Source organism: Rissa tridactyla, chromosome 19 (genome assembly GCF_028500815.1).
Source record: "Rissa tridactyla isolate bRisTri1 chromosome 19, bRisTri1.patW.cur.20221130, whole genome shotgun sequence".
Lineage (NCBI taxonomy): Eukaryota > Metazoa > Chordata > Aves > Charadriiformes > Laridae > Rissa > Rissa tridactyla.
The window spans coordinates 1,047,153-1,054,894 of NC_071484.1; the positions used below are offsets into that span (position 1 = coordinate 1,047,153).

The window sequence follows — 7,742 nt, forward strand, 5'->3', positions numbered from 1 at the left end:
GACCTATAGTCATATTCACATGTGAACAAAATATCTAGGTCCCCACTCCAGACAGTGTTTTGACTGTGTTGCCAGCCATCCCCCAAAGTCCAGGTGCAACTCATCACAACTCCCACTGATGGTTATGGCTTGAGCAGCAGCCGAGGAGGGGAAAGGGGGAGAGCACACTGCCAGACACGTACACTGATGGAGGAGAGCATGAATGTGTGTGACTGGTCTGTATATTTGTAATTGTGTGGGGGTAGGTGTGTGTATATGTGTGCTTTAGTGTGTGTGCATCTGTGTAGAGGAGCATGCATGTAATCTGTATGCAAATGCATGCATGCAGGAGTGTAAGCACGTGTGTGTGAATATCTGTGCGTACACATTTGTGTGTGGGTTGGCTGTGCGTGTTGGTATGGAGATGGGCTCCTTTGGAAATGTGTGTGCACACACCTCCTTATAAGTGCACAGGAATGAGTTGCTCTTTGGGTGTGTGTCAGCTGACGTGTGTGGTTGTGCTCATGTGTGTGAGTTTGTGTGTGCAATGAAGGGGAAATTAAACTTGTAACTGCTCAGCAGTGGTAATTTGTGACCAAGGAATGATCTGCCACAGAGGGCATGAAGGCCCAAATGCAGCAGGGGTTAAAGTGGCTGGCAGCAGGAATGCAGAGACAGAAGGACTCTCTGGAAGGGAGAGCAGTTTCCCTTGGTGATGAGATGAGAAACAGCTGCAGCATTGTCTTGTAGCAACCCTGGAATGGGAATGCTGTGTGGCCACCTTTGGGCAGCAGAGCTGGTGCTGAGGGATAGACCCAATGCCAGGCTGAGGTGTCCCATGCACCATTCACAGGATTGGTGCTGCTGCCAGTGTATGTAACAAATCATCTCCTGATTCATCTTTGCAGACTCCTTGTAGAACTGCTTATGGTGGTAGGACTCTGGCCAATACGTTGACCATTTGGTGGTCGGTTGGTTGGTTTTTTTTTATAAATCTAAGCATAAGCATGTGTTTCATTTGCCTCAAATGGTACAATAAAATTCCGCAACAGCAGACATATTTATGCGTGTGCATGCCTGTGAGTGTGCATAGCTCGGTGTGCATGTGTGTGCACCCATGAGGGCATTTCAAAGGTCTTGATGAAGTCAAGGTACACCCCAGGCAGTGCCCCTCCCCTTCCCACAGTGCCTCCCATCTCCACATAGAAAGCAATGAGGTTGGTGAGGCATCATTTGTTCTAGTTTCACTCCTAGTGCCATCTGAAGGACCAGCACAGGCATGCAGACTCTCCCAGAAACTTTCCTGTCTTTGCAGATGAACCTCAATCCTGGGGGACACATAGCAAATGGCACAACTGTGGAAGAATTCATCCATCTTGGCTTCCCAGGCACGTGGCATTTCTGGGTCTCCCTTGTGGTGGTATTTGCACTGACGTGCTCCTTGACAGTAACATGCAATGCATCCATCATAGCTCTCATGTGGACGAACAGCAACGTCTGTACCCCAATGTACTTTCTCCTCCGTAAACTCCCCTTTCTGGAGATCTGGCACACCACTCGTGTTGTTCCCGAAGCCATAGGAGTCATGCTGGGGAGTAGCCAGACCATCTCCTTCAGTGTGTGCATCCTCCAGTTGTTCTTTCTTCTCTCCCTAGGCTCCACTCAGTGTTTTCTCCTGTCTGTCACGGCCTATGACCGCTTAGCCATACGCTACCCCTTGAGATACAGCTCCCTCATGAGCAGTGTCCTCTCTGCTCGGCTGGCGCTCAGCTCCTGGCTGGGAGGCTTTCTGTCCGTCTCGCTGATGGCCTTTCTGACATCCAGGCTGATGTTCTGTGGGCCACATGTCATCAATCATTTCCTCTGTGATATAGATTCCTGCCTTGCCCTCTCCTGCAGTGACATGTGGCCCATGGAGCTAGCAACGTTCCTTGCCTCCTAAACTGTTCTGGTGGCGCCCTGTGTGGTTACCCAGCTCTCCTACGTGTACATCACCTCTTCCATGCTCAGAATCATGTCAACCCATGGTCAAAAAAAGGTGTTTTCCACTTCCTCCGCCCACCTTAGTGTCGTCACAATCTGGTATGGCTCCACCATGTTCCTGTATGTCAAGCCATCGGCCCAGAACTCCCTGGATCTGAACAAACTCATGAACACCTTTCACACACTTGTAACTCCTTTGTTGAACCCCTTCATTTACACACTCAGAAACAAAGATGAGTTGTTCTCATGGTGGGCCTTCCAGAACAAGTGAAGTGACTTTTCAAAGGGCCTCAGTGGGAGCAAACAGGTACATCCCCTCCCTCCCATGACTTCTACCCTGCCACCAGTTTCCCACTGAGCCCATTTCACTCCACTCACAGCTCACAAATACCATCCAGAAACAGCTCTCCAACAGAAGACTGGAGGAGTGGTCTTCCCATAGGTTTGAATTCCAGGTTGCCAAGGGCTTCATTTTGTCAAGGATTCACCTGTGCCCCCTAAATTATTCCCAGCAGCTGGTTCAATGCTTTAGGAAATGGGCATGTATTTCTCTGTTTAGTTTGACATTTTCTGGAAGGATTTATGTCCCAATCCCTTGGCTGTTTCAGAGAATCATGCTCTGGTTCAACAGAAAATTTGGCAATGTCTGGTATCTCTACCTATAGCCATTATTCCTAACAGAAGTCAGTCAACAAAATTTACACTCCCTCTCCTTCCCTCAATCCTGTATCTTAAGGTATTTTTAAATATTTAATTAAAAATATGCAAATCACTATGCTTCATGCTAGATGTGGCAGGACATTTCCACATCTGAAACTCCACATCAGCTTTTAACAGTCCATCATGCCACTCATTTTGGGCTTTGTTGTGGAAACACTTCAATGAGATTGGCAAAGTCCCCAAACTTCAGAAATGTGAAAGGCTGGCTGGGCAGCAGCTCTCTCCTCACACTCATTGGGAGGACGTCAGCACTTCCAAAGGGCACTTGCTTTTCCCGTTCCAATTTTCATTTGAGGCATCATGTTCTCAAAGCTCTTCTTTCTGCACAAGGACAATGAAGGGAGTCCATATCACCACTTCAGAAGGAGGAGGCATCAAGATGGCAGACACACCTTTAAGATCAGCGTGGGACTGATTTCACCTGAGTGTAGAGCTCTCCATTGAGATGATTGAATCCATACTGAACATCTGCACCTCCCTTCTGGAGCAGTGGAGCTTCTGGAGGTGATCTTCCTGTGTCCACCTGTCCTGGGCACTTGGCTCCTAGACTTGCAGCCAGACCCAGGCACCAGTGCCAAGGACAGTCTGATGCCCGCCCTTGTCAGCTGTGCTCTCTTTCTCAGGGGCACTTTGGAAAATCCCTGCGACAGACCACTGAGGCTGGAGAAAGAACCTGAGACTGGATGTGTCCTCAAGTAGCCAGCACTGTTTGTCATTCCTTGCTTTTGGGGGAGAACTGTGTCTGTGGAGTGTTGAAGCACTCTGCAGCCCTGGAGAGCAATCAAAAGCAGGACCTGAAGTGTCCAAGGGACCTGAAACACAAAGGAGTGCGGACCCCGAAGGCTGCTGTCAACTCCCCATCAACACTGCCTAAAGCCCTCTGAGATAAACAGGGGCATTCAAAGCCTGCAACAGGGCTGGCAGAGCAGACCCACATCACTTGGGAGAGGCAGGCCATGCTGCAGCAGCACTAGGACAACTGCAATCTAGCCTAGGCTTTCTCAGGTGCAGTGGATGATGCTTCATGAGCAACAGACTCCAATTCATAGGGTGGGGTCCACCTGGAAAGTCAGCACCCTCCACCTGAGCTTCCACATGCATTGCTGGGATGGGATCACCTGAGAATGGATCCCCAGAATGATTCCTGTTGCCTATGGCAGGAAAGAAGATCACTGGGATGTGATTACCAGTTGTTGGACAGAGAAACCAGCATGGGCTCGGGGACACAGGGGTTCCTCCCAGTTGAGCACTGGTGGTTTTCCTGAGAAGGAAAAGAGACATGAAAAAGAGTGGGACCACTCTCTGGCAGTGGCTGAGTGCAGGAAGGGTTTAACCAGAGAATCTTGTTCAGCATCTGGCTGGTGGGTCTTTTACACTTGATGATGCCTACATATGGGGCAAGGAAGGGCTCTTCCCTTCTGGGGCTACTATGGCCACGTGGCAAAACCATAAGAGCAGTTGTGCCTCCTACCACAAGCTTCATTCTCCAGCTGTGTCCATCAGTGGAGTCACAGGGAAAGGGAAGAAGCACACAAGCTGATAGGTTACTTGCCCTGAGGACTCACGCCAGTGTACCAGCTATTTTAAGCAGAGGGCATTTACAAGCCTGGTTTGGCTTCTTTATGGTTTAGCCTCCAATGGGCCTGCCCAAGTCAGGTTTCTTGGGTTCTATTCATCACCAAAGACCCTGGATCTAGACACAGCTGTAAAAGTCACATTGGCATGTGCTTCACAGCAGCACAGGCTGGGGAGGCAGAGGCCCACCCTCACCACAGCCCCAGGTGCCACTGCTGGGCAGGCTGAGCTCAGAGCTCCATGCAAGCAGTGGCAGGGAGGGAACTGCTCCTCAGAGCACCCCCACGTTTCTGTGCACTGCTGCCAGCTGTGGGCACCAGTGTGGGCTCAGTGCACAGAAATAGGCAGCGCTGTCCTGGAGCTCGGTGTCTCGCACATGCAGAAGCACCTGGGAGTCCTTTGCAGACAGTGGAGGAGAACCTCCCTGATGCCTCATGAGGTCTGTACTTGCTTACTCATAGCAGCATCTGAAGGGACTGGGTCTGGTGCTGGTGGTACCAGAAGGCGTAGGGATTGGAATCGCTGGTGGAGAAATTGCAGTGCAGCGTTGCCTTGCATCCCGCCTGGATGGTCATTTTTGCTGGGAACTGGAGCACAGAGTCCTTTTGGGCATGACCTGTAAAGCCAGAAAAGGCTTTCAGCTTTGCTTGCCTATGGACCTGTCCATCTACCACTTCATCAGCTTGCTCACTGTCCCCACTGTCCATCTCACTTTTCCTTGCCTCAGAAATGATGAGCTGTTTGTCCCTGTTTGTTCTGCAGCTTCTTGTTTATAGCCATCCCTACAGAGATTGGTAGCATTGTATCCAATACAAACAGCAGAGAAGCTGCTCTATGCCACGTTGGTCCATTCCCCAGCACCCCTCCCTCTTTTCAGGCTTAATATGCATTAGCAGCACATTCAGGAATGCTGAGCAGCTGCAAAGTTCAGGTGAGGTCTTAGTCCTCCTTTGACGCCCATTACTCCTGACATCTCCCAGATTATTTGCTGTACCCATATGCAGACCCTGATCTCCCTACGGATACATTCCCAGGTATCCCAGGCAGTCAGCACTCACATCCCCTCCCTTTCACCACCAGCCCAGCCTGAAAGTCACATCTCACCAAAGTCAGCCAGTCCCACCAGGGCTGACAGAAAAATCAGGACCATGTCACGCTCTCTCTTCACGGGGTGCCCAGGGACCTGCGAGCATGAGGGACCCGAGGCTTGCACCTTCACCTCTTCTTCTACCTCTGCCCGATCAAAGAGGCCTCCAAACCACAGCCCAGAGGGTGGAGCAAAACTCTCTGCCTGCTGCTCCAGCCAGGCCTCTTTGGGCCTTTCCCCCGACCTCTACCACAAGGCAGCCCTCTAGAGACATAAAAGAATCATGGTTTAAGTAGTGGCCATCTAAAGAACAAAGATCCCTTGAGAACTTCTCCTGACACCCACCACCTAGCCAGCTGCACAGGCCTGCACCCAGCTCTGCAGGAGAGGGAGAAGGCACCCCTGCACCCACCCATGTCCACCCTGTCCCTGGGACTGTCTGGATGGAGAGAGGACCAGGCACACACTGAAGTGCCTGGACCCAGGTGTCACACACTCTTTCCCTTCTCCTCTGGCCATAGAGGAGGAACCTGAAGAGAAACATCTCTGCCTGGAGCAGGTCTCCTCAGCCCCCATTCACAACCACACTTCCACAAGGCCTATACTGTCCTGTTGTTCAGTCGAGGCCATGGCAGAAGGGTGGTGGGCTGCCCTCTGCTCCCCAATGATGCCAGTGAGTGGGGTGGAAGAGATCCCCAGCCCCTGCCCGTGAAGCAGCAGCAGCAGTGGGCAGTCCGTGCGGCAGGAGCGAGGGCTGGGCGGCTGCCCGTGGGCAGGAGGATCTCTGCCGCCAGCTGGCCTGTACAGAGGAGAAAGGCGCTGCTCCTGGCCGGGCGCTAGCGGGGCCGGCGGCTGCCCTCGCCCCTTGCCGGGTCCCGCCGGACACGGCCAGCGCTCCCGGCGCCATTCCTGCCCCGGCGGCGCCGGCAGTGTGGCAGGGGATTTCTGTGTGCGTCCCGCTGGGAAGTGCGGGGTTGCCGGGGCCGGGACCGGTCGGGCGGGGGAAGCGGCGAGGGGCGAGGGGCGAGGGGCCGTTTGGGGCGAGGCGGCCCCGGCGGGCGGAGCGGCAGCGCCCCCTGGCGGGCCCGCCCGGGCCGGTCCCCTTGGCCCCGACACACACGCCCGGCCCCGCCCGCGCCGGTTCCTGCCCGGCCGCAGCCCCGGCTCCTCTCCCCGTGTCTCCCAGGGCGCAGTAATACACCGCCGCGTCCCCGCGCCGGGGCCGGGCGAGCCACAGGGCGCTGGAGCGGCGGTCTGCCGACACCCACAGCCGCCCCGGCGGGTCCCGCAGCTCTTTGGAGTCTTTGAGAGTGCTCAGGAGCAGTGCGGGGCCTCGTCCTGGGAGCTGACAGTACCAGTGGATGCAGTCATAAGAATTTATATTGGGGTGCGAGCAAGTGATGTTGATGCTGATGCCCTCGGTGGTCTCTGCCATCTGCTGCTGCTGTACCTGGGCTCCTCCTGCAGATGCTGCTGGGAAAGGAGAACGAAAGGACAACAACTCTAAAAGATGGTCCAGCTCTGATGGCGCTTGAAGCAGAGAATTTGTCAGGAACTGTAGCAGTGACACATGACAGGAACAGATGGGGACATGGGCCTACCAACACAGATCAAGAATGATCCTGGTGTGGGTGTCCAGAGGGATTAGAGGAGGAAGGGAGGTAAGCTGAAATTTATGCATGCGGAGGTTAAATAAAAGTCAGATCAGTGGATGGATGGATGGATGGATGGATGGATGGATGGATGGATGGATGGAGAGAGAAGACCAAGAGGGGAAGTGGGTGTTTCAGCAAAGGACAGAGGACTATATTGAGGGCAATAAGAACTGTAGAATGAACAGGGGAAGGAGAGGGTGCATGCAAAGGTAGACATGAATGCAGAGCAGGTCTACCGACAGAAATGATGAAGACATTGGGAAAATAGCAAGGGGAGACTCGGAGACACAAAAGATGGCAGAGAGGCAGGAGGGGGAAAGACATGTTGAAGAAGGAGAGGGAAGAGTTGGCGCTAGACTCCCCGGGGAACCCACCGGATACAGCCCTGGCCACATGCACCGCCGCCAGCCCCACGCACCCAGCAGCAGCGCTGCCAGCCCTGCCAGACCTGCGCCTCAGCACCTCAGCATCCCGCCGCTCCGCTGCCCACCGCCAGCCTCGGCTCTCTTCTCCAGCCGCGCGGCCTCCTCTCCACCTCCTCCTCTCCTCTCCGCTCCTGCCATCCACCGTCAGCTCCACCCCGGGGCTCAGCCCTCTGCCGTTGCTGCTCGGGTGCTCGCCCGGACTCAAAGCGCTCATGACTCTGGAGGGGCACTACTTTGCCCAGCTGGGAAATGGACTCTTCCCGTCCTCCAGCAAGAAGCAGCCTGCACAGTGCCAGCTGCAGCCTGGCACAGCAGCAG

The 7,742-nt window shown here is 54.0% G+C and overlaps 1 pseudogene; it reads left to right on the forward strand.

The window, feature by feature from the left end:
• The first annotated feature begins 1,294 nt into the window (after window positions 1-1,294).
• LOC128919360 (olfactory receptor 6F1-like) lies at window positions 1,295-2,233 on the forward strand (annotated as a pseudogene).
• The last annotated feature ends 5,509 nt before the right edge of the window (window positions 2,234-7,742 follow it).